Raw genomic sequence first — 17,581 nt, 5'->3', positions numbered from 1 at the left:
CGAGTGTGCTCCTCTGCAATTTGAAATCCAATTGACTTTTCGTGGCAGGGGCGGCAGGGAGAGGCAGACGGAGGGAGCTCTGGCTGTTAGGAGAAGCAGCTCTGCCCTGAACTGCAGCAGAGATCAGTGGAGCTTTGAGACGACAGCAACCCCCGGCGTGATGTAGTGTTCGCCAGGAGCAATTACAGTCTTATACAGCGCCACATTTCTGTTCAAACTCTTATCTATTTTTAATGCCGCTGGCGTTCGATGTTGATACATCGCACAGATGCAATGAAGTAACTGTTCATATCTCAAAGCCACCAAAGACGATGCTGTGAAACGTGCCGGGGATGGTTGTACATCAGCGAAGAGGGGGACTTCAGTGAGGCTGTAAATCATCCTTAAAATGGAATTTTAAAAAAAGGAGCAAGCAGGATTGAAATTTGCATTCTGCTGCAGAATCTGTGGTTCTCCTTCCTGCTTTGACCAACAAAGTACCACAGATGAATCTTACCAAAAGAAGACAAACACGTTCTGTATCTACAGACAGAAACCTGTTTAAGGTACAGCAATGAGCCATCAGAACAAGGACAGTGTGAATCTACAGAGGGGAAAAGTCTAAATACATGCCATTATTTTAAGAATACACTCATATGATACACAATGCACATTCTTTTACTCTACTGTAGAACTGTCTTTATACTACTTTCTTTGTGATAAAACTTGAAGTGTCATTTTAGACTTGCAACATACTAAAACACAGAATACACTATATAGACAAAAGTATCCAGGCACTCCTCTTCATGGGACTGTTTCTCAGGGTTTGGGCTCGGCCCCTGACTTCCAGTGAAGGGAAATCTTAATGCTTCAGCATACCAATACATTTTGGACAATGCTATGCTTCCAACGTTGTGGCAACAGTTTGTTGAAGGCCCTTTTCTATTCCAGCATGACTGTGCCCCAGTGCACAAAGCAAAGCTCCATAAAGACATGGTTGGATGAGTTTGGTGTGGAAGAACTTGACTGGCCCACACAGAGTCCTGACCTCAACCCCATCCAACACCTTTGGGATGAACTGGAATGGAGATTGTAAGCCAGGCCTTTTGGTCCAACATCAGTGTGTGACCTCACAAATGCTCTGCTGCATGAATGGGCAAAAACTCCCAGAAACACTCCAACATGTTGTGGAAAGCCTTCACAGAAGAGTGGAAGCTGTTAGAGCTGCAAAGCTGTCTGTGTGTTTAGCATGTGATGTCAATAAAGTCCCTGTTGGTGTGAGGGTCAGGTGGCCCAGTACTTTTGCTTTTATACTTTATACCAGGTAAACTTGTAAGCATGATTTACTTGTATTCCATACAACAGAACATGAAAAATACTTCATGTTTTCAGGACAGAAAAAATATCTTTTTTCATGGGGTCTTATTCACTATTATATGAAGAAAAGGTTGTGCTAGTGATACAGTCATTAAAGCAGTTTTTTACAGCTCATGACTCTGGAGATACAGTTAATATACTTAAAGCATATAGCACTGATTCTCTTGGAAAAAAAAACCCAACAAAACAAAACATAAAATTGATGCTAAAATCCCCTCAATTTACTAGAATTCCGTACCTCATGTTTTTCAGATAGGCAGCAAAGACCCAATGAAAAGCCAACAGTGTCTAAGCAACATCAGTGCAGGTAGACCTTTAAAGAAATGAAGATCCATGGGTCTGCTCTGTACGTAATTGTAATGTATCACGATGCACCCTGGAATCCATAAATCCACTGTTACTGTGCATGACAGATGGAGGAACACCAGGACCAAGAGGAGAATGTGTTGGATCAATGAACTGAGCGCCTAAGAAAACCTCAAAAATAAAAAGGACAACACAGAGAGGAAACGCGTCACGGCAGTGGTGCTCAGAACAATGATGCATCACCTGTGTTCCTCCACCTGGGCCATTAGCTGGTGGCTGTGGACAGGAATGATTCACCGAGCGCAGGGACAGTCTCTCTAATGGTGATCTTTAGCCGTCTTATCTACGAGTGCATTACGTAGAGCAAATGGCCCCAGGCGCCTATTTATTACCATAAGTCACAGCTGAATATTGCAGGGATGTTTTGCCCTCTGCCTTGCTTTGCCTCTGCTGCTGTGCATCACAGCACTGATGGAAGGCTGGGCGGCTTATGTGTGTGTGTGTGTGTGTGTCACATGAGTCTGGTGAGAGGAGCAGGGGGTGGGATTTGCAGCTTTGTCTCCCTTCCTTGCAGGACATAAGCTGGTGCTGTTTCTTGTGATTGTCGGGATGCTTGCGGAGGTGCCGGCTCGAGATGATTCCCCCCAAACAGCCCCTGTTAACACAACTTTGTTCGGCCGAATTTCTCATTCCGCCGAAGGTCCTTGAGTCTGCTCAACCCTTCAAGTGAATGACACTGAGGCAAAATCAATGGAACTGGAGGAGAACTCGGTCTCTCTCTCTTTTTTATGTGTCAAGGAGAGAACTCCTGTTGCATCCGGTCCTGATTGGCCAAGCAGGGTCCCAGTTGCCAGGCAACCATACAGCGGTGTACGGGGCCTAGCTGACAGACAGCTGCTAATGATGCCTGGGCGGCGAGTGGAGGGAGTGTGCCGCAGAAAATGGTTATCCGATCTCCTTTCTCATGCCTCACATGTCCCAGAGCCCTGCTTGGTGCACGCCTGTGCATCTACACACACACACACACACACACCTGTATACACAGTCATTTACTTCCTTCCTGCATGTAAAGTGTCTTCCCACAGGGACCAGAGTCAGATGCTTGAGTGCAATCATGTCTCAGAGAGCCCCCACCTCTTACACCATCACCATCGCCCTCATCAACCAATGACTAATATTTACACAGCGACGGAAGGAGCAGCATGCGTAATCACTGTACACTTGCAGAAGGTTTCAACGAGTGAAGTCTTCTTTTTCACTCCGCTGTGTCAGAGGTTTTGCAAAATGGACGACTCAGAGGTGTAAAGACACAGATGGCATCCACGCAAACACGAGAACCACAGAGCAGAGTGTTGATTGCCAGGCGTGAGTCACGCTCAGGTCACACATACAGATCCTGCAGTGAGCGTCCCATGCAATCTGCTTGGACACCCTGCAAATCCAGTGGGTATAGAAGCTACTTGGAAATACTTACATTTTATTTAGTATGCCAGATTGTAAATATTGGCCCAGTGAGAGGCTTCCAGGAGTGTGTGAATGTTTCCAGCACGCTGGTGTAAGACAAAACCTTTCTCCAAAGTGTTTCATTGCTCTTTCCGCTTGTGACATTTCATGCTTGTAATGTTGCTATAATGCTGCGATGTTGCACTTCACTGTTTCTTTATTGTGTATCTCATTGCTCTAGATGTTGCCTTTGCACATTTCTGAGACGCCTGAATAAACACACCATTCATGTGTGCTCTTAACGCAGCCTCGCTATGTCTCACTGCAGAGCACTTTAGCAGACGTTGGAACAAACCATGCTGGGCTGCCAGGTCTCCAGCGATTCGCTGTCTTGGTTGTTCATGGTTCAAATGGAGCAAAGCTCAGATCTATGGGCAATTTCCACTTTGCCAAAAAACAATTTTCATCTGGTTACTTGGCAGGTTTTTAAATAATGTCTGGACCAGGAGGTAACAGCATCTACACGTATGACATTCAATATAAGTTCTGTGTGCAAGTTTGTAATTTGTAACTTTTCTGACACAGCCTCAGATCAAATGACAAAAAGAGTAAATGTAGATTGCAGGTGGAATACGAAAATAGAGTAATATGTAAATATTATAAGAAGAAAGATTTTGATGCAGTAAAAATAAGAAATACTGTGCTAGGTTAGTCATCAGAGCAACTCTGGATACAAATAACACCTGGGACTTTAACTATATGTCATTCCATCTGCCCAGTCCTCTTCCCCATTTAGAAGTCGGTGCCGCAGACACCGAGCCTGTCGCATCATGTCTGACACCTTCCATATGCAATGAATCTTGATATGTGGGATAAACAAGATTGCCGGATGCCTTGATGGAAAAGGGCCTACCCTCAAGGCCTTCCAGCTCTCTCTCTCCAGGCGACAGCTGATTGATGGCGTCCTCATAAAGGCTTTATGAGGCCAGCGTCAAAGGGCCTTGTACTCTCACCTGCAGTGATTCCCATGTTTCGGAGGAGCGATGGACCGCCTGTCTGGTTTATCATGGGAATGTGTGGTGAGGGAATGAGTAGTTGCATCATCATATATTTTTAGCGACCAGAGGTATTTCCTTTTAAAAGCAAATGAAAGCGTCTGTATGCTTCTTCAAGAAAGTGCCTCCTTTATTGTCTTTTAACAAGAACATGTCCACTGTTAAGTCTCCTCAGACTGCTTTTAATGGCTTGCAGGCTGTTTAACTGACAGGGAACTCCTCTTTCAACAGATGGCATGTATAAAATGCCCGAGTGGCCCCCATTCTAGTCTTCTTAACAATGCATTTCCTCCTCTATTTCAAAGGCAAACTATCTTAGGCCTTCTGAGAGGTCAGATACACAGCAGACATAAATAATTCAAGCAGTAGCAAGGGCATGATACACATAGGGTTCCGGGAGACTTGGAAACCAGCAAATCTCGCCAGCGCTAGACTGGTTATTTAGGCTGCTGCAGGAGAGGAGCAGCTTCAGCATCATCCTCTGAGACCTTTGGTTTTGACGCAGGGCTGCAAATGATACTGAGGAGGATCTCTGGTGTTTGTTAATGCAGTAAAAGATGTGTCTGCACTTCAGGCTGTAATTGTCTCAGGTTAAAGACCTGGATGGAGTAGAGGTTGGATAGCAGAATGACATGGCATGGCGATCATCTTGTGCTGCTGGAGGAGAAGAGCGCTGAGTGCTGTGTTTTGATGAGAAGCTTCTCTGAAGTAAACTGCTACTTGTTTAACTGAGGAGCTGATGAAAACAGGTTTAAATGACGGTGGGTCAGAACAGTCAAATGAGAAACACCAGAACCACAAGGAAAAATTGATGGAGCAATGAATGAGTCACTGAATTAATTAATGAGCTGATAATCATGACTCATCCGTAGTGCGAGGGAGGCGTTCCTCGAATCCGCTGCCAAGGAACCTCCATTCCCCTCCAGTGGACCTAAAAAGTACATCCCTCCTCCAGTACGAGCAGCTCTGGACACTCTATATTTAGTCCTCTCAGTGGAAGTATAAATAACACGCCCAGGCAGGCTGATTAAGTCTTCTGGAGAGTGGAAAAGTTTAGAATTAATCAGAAAGGCTAATTAGCCAAAGCCTTCAGGCATGAAATGAGACTGAAGCCGATGTACAATCTGTGACTCAGTACATGCATGCATACAAAAGTGCTGTCGACGTGTAATCAAGAGATATCGCCGCAGAGGGCGATCAGCAGTGGCAGCGAGCAAACAGGCACGTCGGCACTTATCGATGTTTGGTTTGTGAAGCCCTCTAGACTTCCAGGTGAATTATTCAGTTTCATTTCATTTGTGGTTTGACAGTTCTTAAAGGGTCAGCTCACCCAATTATTGCACCACCATTTTTAAAAGACGTCATCAGATATCACTGTGAAAACCAGACTGTTTCAAATGATGCCAGACAAGTCCCTGACACAAAGGGGGACACAAATGGTAAAGACTGGTGATAAACTGAGCTTAAGAGTTCATTCTCAACCTTGGAAACGTAATTAAAGTGCTGAGAGAGAACAGCGATGAGGGGAATAAAATCAAGATCAGTGTTTCAGCCGGCATGGATCAGAAGTCCTTGAAGTGTACAGTACAAGAGAAAGGAATTTTAAATTTCTAAATTTAAACTCCCTGTGCCGATGAAGTGAAATTGCCTTTTTGCTGTTAATGCACAGTGGCTTTAAGTCAGAATTCAACCACTGAAAGGAAAGGAAATGCATTTGAGAAAGTAATTAACTCAGCGGTCAACAGCAAACAGAAATCTGAATAATGTCACCGCTTGACACAGCTGCCATGGCTTTAGTCACAAGTGAAGGCCTTTTACACACACACACACACACACACAAAAAAAAGAGATAAAATCTTACAGATTTACTTAACAGATATAAATGTGCAGATCCCCTCTTGACAAAGCTGGTAAATCAAAATAAAACAGCATACATAGCTGTGCACGCAGGCAGTGTATGTTTATTTTCTCCATTGTTTTTGCCCTCAAACCTCATCATATACTGTCTGGCCGACAACTGACAACCCCCTCCACCCTCCCAGCCGTCTCTGGAGCGCTGTCTCTGCCAAGAATCTGACAGATACCCAGGGCTTAGATTACCGCCTCGGACTCCAGGGCTATCAGTCACTTCCCAGTCTAAACCCCACTGTCCCTCTGCCATCAGGCTGGCCCGGCTCCACCGAAGAGTTTCTGAGATTGATTCAATAAAGGGAAATCGACTTTGAGTCCTCGGTCCCATCAGGGTCACCCCGAACCATCCGTGTGATTTTAAAACCTTAAACAGTGACACTTCACCAAAATACATCCCAGACACCACAACTAATGTTGGCTTTGGCTAAATAGGGATTATGTTGAAACTTTTACGTTTGATGTGTTGAAACCTTTCTCCATGTTTTAGTTGTGCTTTTGAACATTTTATTCTGCCGACCGTCGAAACTTCGCAAACAATTCAACACCACGTGAACTTCATATGCCACAGTGACACATGTAACCTCTCATCCTCACAGCTTTGAGGCCTTCTTCCTCATCTGTAACGATATGCTCACATCCCTCTCGTCTCTCATCCTCTCGGTCACAGCTCTCTCACCCTCCTCACACACACACACACACACACACACACACAATCACACACCAGCATTTCAATTTTCTACATTTGATTTAGTCTCCCAACCACTGGAGACCCTCTTTTGCTTCCTTTTCTTTCTCTCACCTTTGCGATTAAATCGGCAGTGTATGAAGGAGAGGTGCTGGAGGCAGCGTTTAAAGAGCAAGCCTTTAAGGATTAGAAACCAAGATGGATCCCGGCACTTTCTGCAGGCTTTGTTTTTGCTTTGAAGAGGCTACAGTAGCCTCACTCATATGGCTGCTTTGAAGATTCACAAACAACCAAAGACTCATATTCCCTCTTAAAGGGAATAATTGGAAAGTTTTGAAAATGTGCTTATTTGCTTTTTTTTTTTTTTTTGAGAATATCAATAACACTCACATGTCTGTGCTTTACAATATATAGCCAGAAGGTTTGGCTTAGTTAGCATACAGACTGCAAGGGGGAGCAGTTAACTGGCTCTTTTAAAAGTAAAAAAAAGCCTAACTGAGCCTCTAAAGCTCACTAAGAACGTCTAAAGCTCAGTAATGTTTCTTTTTCTCTTGGGGCAAGAGCAAATTAGAAACCAGAATGCTGTTTGAATAATGGTGGCGACAGAGCCCTTCCCTCTCTCTGTTGGGAATACCATAATTTTCAACGATGGGATTGGCAATCTCAAATTGAAGCCTAAGCACCGAATCCTCAGGACCACATAGGTTTCAAAGTCATCTTCTCCTGAGGTGGAAGGTCGTCAGGTGGTCCCTCCCCTGAGAGCATCCTGGAACACAGCAGGAGGAAAGCTAAATGCATTTTAAAGCCCTAAACATTTCCCACTTAATCATGGCAGGTCAGACTCCATCGACCCGCCGACGTCAGTGGTCATTCCAGTGGATTTACACCCTTTGCTATTGGCCTGTGCCTTCCACCCAGTCCCACAGTGACCGGGTGACAGATGTGATTGTCAGTGATGAAAGAGGTGCATGCATGGCTCGATTTTGTATTTCATTGTCATGATTTCAACATGTAGTTCGTATATTTGATTGTATGCAAAAATCTGACCAGAAGCACTGGTGTAAACCATTTTTTCACATGTAAGTGGTCCCTGACTGTGTGCCGATCCAAACCACTGGCACAGCTCACCGATTCAAAACACAAAGCTCTGAGAGAGCGGTGAAATCGACTTCCTCCTCATTAACAGCAGAATAACGTATGGAGAAGCAAAGGTCAGCTGCAGCGTCCGGGCTGAATGTCAATAAGCCAGCAGCAGAGTGAGGCCCCTTGTCTGAGCCCCCCCCCAGTGAAAGCCTGTTGAACACAATCGTTCAGCGTCCCTGGTGAGATTGTCTCCCTTCGAGGGCACGACTGCTGTAGCTCAAAAATGAATCTTTAAAGGCAATTCTGCTCAATCAACCCTTCATGGACTGATGCGGACCCATCAGTTTAGGAAGAGCAAAACGGTATTGAGGAACAGTCACATCCCGCACTTCAAGCGTGAGTGTGTACAGTAGAAAAAGAGAAGTTAGCAGATCTGTTCATCTGCTTTTGATATGCGAGTTTTTCTCTTTCACTTTTTCTTTCATGCTTTGCTGCCCCATGATTTATTCACGACTACATTCTGGTCAGGCCATCCTCACAGAAAAGGCCTGGAGGAGAATCAGTGGAGGCTGGCAAGAAGAAAAGCTCTCTCTTTGCTCTCCATATTTATTCTTCTTTTTCTCCTCTGTGGATGACTTATTCTATTATGTCAACTATCAGACTCAGAATACTTTACTCATCGACCAGTTTGGTGATAACTCTGATGCTGTGGGTCTAACAGTGAAGAAACACAGCAACTAAAAAGCAGTGGGACAGTTAGGTTTTTCTTTTCACTGAAAATGTTGGGTTGTTGGGTTAAGCTTTTGCCAACGTTTTTTTTTTCCTAAATTAAAACTGGCATCTTTATAACTTCATTTTTATTTTGTGCGACAGATTATGTTCCCACCATTGTTTTATAAGCACAAGTGGAAAGAGTAAGACAATGAGAGCTGTTCATCTGGAAAAAGCAGTAGCGTAGTTACTGGCATTTCTTATACAAAGAATCTTTCATGGCGTCCCAAATCGATTTCGACACATGTAAAATACTGACTTTCTAAGTCTCCTGAGCGTAAAGCTGTGTGATCTGCTGATGTCAATGTACTACTGCAAACCTAAGAAAGGCTGCCTTCAGGAAGCATTGGCTTGAGGAGGTATGAAGTCTGGAGCAGCTCAAAGTCCTGGTTATTTCTTCCTCAATTTAACACGGTTAAAGAAAAAACAAAAGCACAAGCTGTCAGCAGTCCAGGGGTTAGTTGTTTGCTGTAAACCATAAGCCTATCAAATGATTTCACTTCAACCACTTCTACATCGCATTAAGTATTGTTTATGGACACATGGACTGCACTTTTACCATAATCATTCACGGCAACACTCACATTCCGATGAATCAGGCGGGACAGTTCAGTATCTTGCTGAAGGACACGTTGCCGTGTAGACAGCAGGGGCCCTCGACGGGTGGACAACCTGCTCAGTCGCCCCTGAAGTCCTTACATTTCGCCACCTGTCAGCCTACCTATGTGTGCTTTATTTTCCCAGGCTGACACTCTAACACAGTAAAGATGGACAGGTGGAGGTAGGTAGCGTCCATCACCCAGGGCAGAGCAGACAGAGATGGAGTTCATACGGCTACGTTATTGATCTGAAACTACGTGGTTGGAGACAGCTTGTCATCTTGTGAGACCAAATCTCAAATGGGAAGCAAAGGACACTGTATTCCAGATTCTGTGTGTGTGTGTGCGTGTGTGTGGTTTTATGGTGCTTGTGTGCAATGTAATCTTCTCATCAGTGTTTTGGTTCTTTTCACAAGTGGTTACTTTTCTAGCTTGTCACATGTGTGGACTCTAACACTTATGGGTTAAAGCTACTCTAAGGTTAACCCAGACACATTCACACACTCATTTTGCAGAAAGACTCTTCCTAACTTGTTTCGCATATTCAAAAACTGCACTGTTTTTTAAACTAATGTGGCAGACTTTCCCTCTAAAGTGCCATTTCTTTGTGTGGTGGGAAAAAAACTGCAGCGATTTAGTAACAAAGAGGCTCCGTGAAAGAGTGAGTCAGCACACAGGGGTCAGGGGAAGAAAGTAGTGCTTTAATCTGTGTAGGCTGTAGGGCCAGGCAGAAAGAATTGGAGCGACATGACAAAGCAAAATTAGGAATCAACTCTTGGCTGGATCTCGCCTCGTTTCCAACAAACAGTAGAGAAACAGTTTTACACAACCTCTCACATATGAGAGAAAAACCTTTTAAGTTGCAGCCTTTGTGGCAACATTTCTGATGAATTCTAGTCCAAATTTCCCTCTCGCATTTTTGCTCTGTTTTGGTCTCCACTGACTGCTCAGGGACGTGTCTGGCTGTTAAGCAGCTAAATGCTCCACTGTGTACACCGGCTAGCTCATAACTTGGACTGTCTCCCATTCTGCGATGGGCATCCACACAGTGGATTAAAAGAGCTTTTTCATTTCAATTTTTTTTTATAATGACAAGAACAGTGAGAGTGAAGCAAAACAGTTAAGCTGTGGGCCGTTAAACCAAAACAATGAGCTGAAACATGCTAAAATGAGCTAAGGGGAACTGCAGAGTTGGGTGACAAATCACTATGGGTTTTTCTCTATGATCGACCCTCACACACTTAGTCATATGATTGATTGTGTAAACAGATTGATTATAGCAGCATGTGTAAATGGGCAGAACTTATTTGATTACATCTTATGGTTTATGAACACACATTATATAGGCAAAAGCATTGGACCACCAGACCATTACACCAGAAGGAACATTGCATTCTAAATACACTGACTTTAATATGGAGTTTGTGTCCCCCTTTGCAGCTCTAACAGCTTCCACTCCTCTGTGAGTGTTTCTGTGGGAATTTTGTCCATTCGTGCAGCAGAGCATTTGTGAGGTCACACACTGATGTTGGACCAAAAGGCCTGGCTTACAATCTCCATTCCAGTTCATCCCAAAGGTGTTGGATGGGGTTGAGGTCAGGACTCTGTGTGGGCCAGTCAAGTTCTTCCACACCAAACTCATCCAACCATGTCTTTATGGAGCTTTGCTTTGTGCACTGGGGCACAGTCATGCTGGAATAGAAAAGGGCCTTCAACAAACTGTTGCCACAAAGCTGGAAGCATAGCATTGTCCAAAATGTCTTGGTGTGCTGAAGCATTAAGATTTCCCTGAATAACAGCCCTATTCTGCACGTGAATTCAAAAATAGGGAGGTCATGTCCCAAAACTTTTGTCCATATAGTGTATCAGGCCTGTCAGATTTAAACAGGAACAGCAGGTCATGTTGGAACATAATGCTAATGTTCTCCTGCTGATTACCTGGCAGTATTAACGACGGTGAGGTGGACGAATTTGAATGAGTGTGACGGTTGTTTTGCTGCTGCAGGCTTCACCATAGAGACTGTGATTTAATCTCTGTTATGAAGTGTGTGTCTGACAATAATGCTGTCTGGCTTTCATGAGCTGAGACCTCTACATCACAAAATATATTTCATAAACAATCTGTGCTGCATCTTGTCCAGATGATAGATAATTCAACCCACCCCAACCCGTTGCCTCTCGCTGTAATCAAGATAAGAGGAAGCACTGGGAATACGGTGGAAATAAATATGACCTTTACCGCACACCGTGTTCAGTGATCAGTCGTTTGTCTCGTTTCACTCTAATATGTGGTTGGATGGGAGGGATTTGATCTGCATTGTGGGCCCTGCGCACAAATATCATTGAGGTTAAGAAACAATTTCTGGTCTCACGAGTTTAATTAGCTGAAAAGCAGAGAGGAAGCCGATGGGAACCATCGGTTTCTTCGTAGGATTAAGACAGAGAATCAGGGGGTCACTTACATGGAGGCAACAACAGCCCACACACACTTCTGCGTCTCCTCCTCCTACTACCCATATGCACTCTTCGGGCAACTTGACTTCACACCACGCAAACTGCAGGAAAAGCTTTTACTGCAGTTAGTCCAGCAGAGAGCTTTTGTTGGAGTCAACCCTCTACTTCACAAGCGCAGCAGGGCAACAGAGGAAACTGATGCCGTGCATGAACACACACACAAACACAGACTACAGAAATACTCGAGGAGCAAGGAATAAGTTCAACAGGCAGAAAAAAGTCATGAGGGATGTGTGTGTGTGTGTGTGCGTGAGCGTACGAGAATGATTAGAACAGAACTGTGTTTGTGTAAACAGATTACTGCTAATACGAGCTCACAGTGTAGAAGCTAAATAAGGTGAATAGTGCTTTTTCTCAATGAAGCTTTGAGAGGAGAAAAACATTTTGTAATATTAAATCACTTAAACGGTGATTCAGAGAGCTGTTGCCATAGTGCGACAAATCCAGTCCTGGGTGAACGACTGACCTTACTATCTTTCCATAACTTTAATCATATCAGAGGCAGATCAGGAAACACGTGTGAACTGTTTCTGTAATGATCGTTTAACACTTCGTTTTGGAAAGCTCTGACAAACAACCCACAGTTTGTCCTCAATTAGGGATGAGAACTTGTTGAACAAATTGGCAGCGTCTAGCTGTAAGTACTGTGTTATCCAGGATGGATCCGGGAGATTTAACGAAACAAAAGAACAGCTGGAAAACTCGAAGAAAAAAAAATGAAGAAATGTCTACCTGTTGTTGAAGGACCGAGTTAATAAAACTGCAATTTATCAATAGGATCTTGATTTTTATACACATGTAGTACGGCCAAGGCCATTGGTCATTGCTCCTCTGAATTCAGAATCAATTCAATGCTCTCTCTCTCTCTTTTCAACACTCTCTCTCACACACACACACACATTTGTACAATGGCCTACCCAGACATCCGCAGGGCTGGGAGGAGGTGTCGCCTAGCAACTGGTTCTCCGCTAAAGCATTTGGTCAGCCAGCTTCCTCTGTAGAGGAGAACACTGGCACAGCAGTGTGGCGGCTGTGATGAAGTGACACGAGGGTAGAAACGAATTCAACCCCAATGTGAAAATAAACACGGTGATGAGAGGAGACACAAGTCATTTAAAGCTGAAAAATAAATGACTCTGAGGGACTGGACAAATGATACTGTAGCCTTTTGTGTGACTTACGTCTTACTTATTATTCTTGGCAAAGGGTGAAAATGGTGTCGATGACTCCATCACAGCCCCGTCAAATTAATGCAGCACAGTAAAGCAAAGCACTTCATCCTCTGAGACATAAATTCCCTGGCTGGACAGATTTACATTGATTGAGCACGCTGAGATGAAGCTGAACACGCCCCTTTAGGTAATATAGTGCCACAGTCAATCACCCATCAGACTCTCATCACAGCTGCTGGCCTGCCATCCCGGCCTATCAGGCAGGTTGCTCCACCAGCTGTCCGGCAATATGTGGAGCCTGTTTGAACTGCATGGGATGCAAAAACTGGGCTCTTTCCATTACAGGCACCAGAGAGGATATGATGTGTTCAGGGGAGCAAGGAACAGGGTGTCATCAGATGAACTTTAATTCATGTACAGCTGAAAAACAAAAAACACAGCCTTGTAGATGTAAACTAGATGGAAATATGTATTGAGACAGACCTCTTCTTTATTGAATTCACGTGCAGTATGAGGCTGTGTTTCAGGGTTTGGACTCGGCCCCTGAACTCCACTGAAGGGAAATCTTAATGCTTCAGCATACCAAGACATTTTGGACAATGCTATGCTTCCAGCTTTGTGGCAACAGTTTGTTGAAGGCCCTTTTCTATTCCAGCATGACTGTGCCCCAGTGCACAAAGCAAAGCTCCATAAAGACATGGTTGGATGAGTTTGGTGTGGAAGAACTTGACTGGCCCATACAGAGTCCTGACCTCAACCCCATCCAACACCTTTGGGATGAACTGGAACGGAGATTGTGAGCCAGGCCTTTTGGTCCAACATCAGTGTGTGACCTCACAAATGCTCTGCTGCATGAATGGGCACAAATTCCCACAGAAACACTCCAACATGTTGTGGAAAGCCTCCACAGAAGAGGGGAAGCTGTTAGAGCTGCAAAGGGGGGGCAAACTCCATATTAATGTCAGTGTATTTAGAATGGGGTGTCATTAAAGTCCCTGTTGATGTAATGCCAGGCATCCCAGCACTTTTGTCTATTTACTATAGTTGTTACTGTAGATCTCTGTGTGAACTGACATGTCTCTCTAATCCAGAATAACCGTGCCGTCGGAGATCCCTTCAAGGGAGCCAAAACTCTTTAGGATCTCTCTCTCTCTCTCTCTCTCTCTCTCTCTCTCTCTCTCTCTCTCTCTCTCTCTGTCAGCAGTCTATCTCCAGTAGTTTGGGCTTATATGATGTACTTTGGCAGATAAAGCAAGTCACCGCAGACAGCTCCAGCGGAGGCTGAGCTGGACCGCAGCCCAGTCCGGCCGGGCGTCTGCATTGAGAGACGTCCCACAGTTGTAATCCATCAGATTGATCTGCTGGGTCAGCCACTGTTCACACGAATGCAATAATGCGCTCTCATGCATCTATCTGCTCAACAACACTTCAGACCCTTCCAGAGGCCAGATCACAGAGTCATGGTTCCCTCCATCCCTCCACCCCTCCCTCCCTCTGTCACTGGACAGTGTTTTGTTGTTTTTCTGGTTGGCAGGGACTGAAAAAAATTAGAAGAGGAAAAGTTTTATACCCAGTGACTAATCAAAACCACAGCCACATCACCATGGTGACCTCTTAGCGCTCAAAGTTTGCAGAATGACATTAATTAACCTTTTCTGACAAAAACAGAAGCTAATCTTAAGTGCATATTTAGCTCTGGCAGTTTAATGTCATCCTCGGGGTCCACGTTAACTTCATCATAATTCACTCAAAGGTCATTAATTATGTGGTCTTGAGGGTTGCATGTGGGTTATGTGTATGGGATGGAGCTCACAGGATTTTAAAAATGTCCTTACTTTACATAAGCAACTTTCTGGTGTCTTGTCACACTCGTGGTGTGGGATCTAATTTGTTCACAGCTCTCAGAGTATGAATCACATGCTGTATATCATGCTTGAACAGTAGCTGTGTATAAATGATGTCTGGCCTCTCTGGTGCTCCTGAACGAGGTCACATACTGGACTCGTAGTTACTGTAAAATGCTGATAAATGACCCATTTTAGTGGACCACTGTGGTTATTAAATGGAACCAGCAGGAAAGGTCAGGCTGTGTCATTCTGCTGCTTTGCTCAGTCCACGTTCTAAGTGAATTACCTCAGTGTGTCTTCGTGAATGAGGGAATCGAACTGTCTTGGTGTTTGGAAATGACCCATAAGCTTTTTTCGATCCGTCATCCCTTCCAAAACCGTTGCAAATGACAGTTGCAAAAATCCGGACGACCGTTTTCTGACCTCGTTTTGCATCTGACTCCTTTTTAGGCGTCAGGAAAAGGTCTGAAAGTGTCTTCTTGGTTAAATTAGGAAGCTCCTCTCCATCTCTGTGCAGTCAAACTGGATCAGTGGGGAAAAAGGACTGATGAGAAGAAAACAATATTCATCAAAGTTTTTAATTCATCTACCACAGAGATGATGTAGGATTTTCTCCTGAGTTTGAGATATTGTCTGATCCTGTTTTTGGCATTTAGGTTACAATCCACAATGCCGTCATTTCCCTCTGAATTGCAGAGAACATAAGGTTTTTATTATTTATTAAATTTTAAAGTCTTAATCAGTCACTCGGACATGCAGATGTTATTGTGCATCCTTGTGATTTTTAAACCTCTGTTAGGGATCTTTTAGCTACACTGCATAGACAAAAGTATTGGGACAGCTGATTATTTCATCGAGAGGGACTTTAATGACACTGCATTCTAAACACACAGACAGCTTTGCAGCTATAGCAGCTTCCACTCTTCTGGGAAGGCAGAGTCTGATTTCATGGTGTCTGATGGAGAAATGATTGACCCAGTCTTTACTGCAGTGTTTTCCAGTCACGTGTACACCTTGAACTCCAGGCAGGTCACTAATTACTTCTCTCCCTTCACCATAGCTGTGCATCGGCAGTGTGATGAGAGGTTAGCAGAGACAAGCCTGCCACTCCACAGTCCATCACAGTGTAAGTAATATGATGTAATTAGAGTATTACTCAGAGCAAATCAATATCTGCTGAATGAGAATGAGCTTTAACAAGCAATTCATTGTGTTGCGATGAAACGGACACTGTGGGTTCACTCCTGTTTTAATGCTCTCGTAAATTCATAAAGGAGTCCTCTGAGGGATACATTCACACACAGAAGTGCTTCAAGTAAAATTAGACCCAATCTGTTTTAAATGTGTTTCACGTGGCAGCGTCGCGTCTCATACAGAAGAGCTGAAGCAATGCCAGCTCGTGTGCAAAATTATTATTAAATGAAAATGAATATGAAGCAGTGTTACAGTGCGTACAGCCGAATGGTTTGTGCGAAATTTGATTCAAATTCCCGTTTTTGTTATTTTATATTTATGAATAATTTATGAATAAACAGCTGAGCAGACCTTTCCACGTACACAAGTTTTATTATTTAATTAAACCTACAATTTTTTGTTTTTATTTTCAAACTATCTTGAAGAACTTGAGTGTGTCTCACTTTTTGACTTGAAATAATGAGTTTAATGAATGTACTGCTAAATCAACTACAGTTCTGTCAACTCCTTAAATTAAGCCTCTAAAGAGATGTAAACGGCTTATCAGCGGACTTCCCAGCATGCAATGCAGTTCAAACTCTTCCCAGACTTTCTGTGTGCCTTCAATACATTTTAGGGTAAGTCATGATTTTTTTTAGCATTGAATCAAATCTCTACTGTCTTCCACTCTTCCACTCAGCAGTTTCCCATATTGTATTTGTACCAGCACCTGTAGCTTCTTCAAACATGAAATCATGAAAGGAATTCTTCAGTTCTTAATTCAGCTACACATATTTGTTCTGAACAGGTTTTCCCAAGGTCAGTTCACTTCACAATTTCACAAAAACTGAAAAATGGCTTTAAAAAAGTCATTCAACTTTATTCAACCAAGTTCCGTTAACATTTTTAAGTCGAATCGCCTCAGAGTGATTTACAGCTCGGTGTAGGAAGTTGACTTAAGAGTTACAACTGAGGAGAAACACACCAGTTAACACTAAAACGAATACAGTCCTTATGTCAACATTTATGTATGTCTGAACCCCCGACATTTCTCACACAACAATAAATGGCAGAATGACTTACAGCCACAGTAAAGCTGTCAGGAAGGACAGACAAGATGACAGGAATCGTCTGCAGGGCAGCACACACTCTTTGGTGACATCGTCCAGTTTTGTGAGACCAGCACTGAATAACCGACTCAGGTTCTTACAACGATCGCTGACGTCGATAAAGACTGATAAGATTCAAAATAATGCAAACGTTTAGATGCAACAATTGCATCCATAATTCACGGTGGTCATTCATGGGAGCAAAGTGCATTCGGACTGCAGTCGACGCCTGCCACTGGTGATGGGGATGAATTATTAAGATTGGTGATTTACTGATGCAATTCTGCAACATAATGAAGACACAAGTTGACATTTTAGGAGCAATCAGAAGCGCGTATACACTCCAATCGAACTAGGACAACCTGCCAGAGATTTCACAGCATTACGAGACACATGGGTCAATCCAGCCGCCCGATGACTCACACTCTGCTGCCTGAGTCACCTCTCAGCAGATGAAGGGTGTATCAGAGATTTACACTGAGTACAGCGGGCTTTGAGGATGAAGCAACCAGAACAGCTGGGTCTAATTGTATCTTCACCTAATGCCACTAAAAGGA

The sequence above is a fragment of the Scatophagus argus genome, chromosome 22, assembly GCF_020382885.2.
Source record: "Scatophagus argus isolate fScaArg1 chromosome 22, fScaArg1.pri, whole genome shotgun sequence".
Classification (NCBI taxonomy): Eukaryota; Metazoa; Chordata; class Actinopteri; family Scatophagidae; genus Scatophagus; species Scatophagus argus.
The sequence above is the reverse complement of the archived record's forward strand: the minus strand, read 5'-3'. Positions refer to the sequence as shown.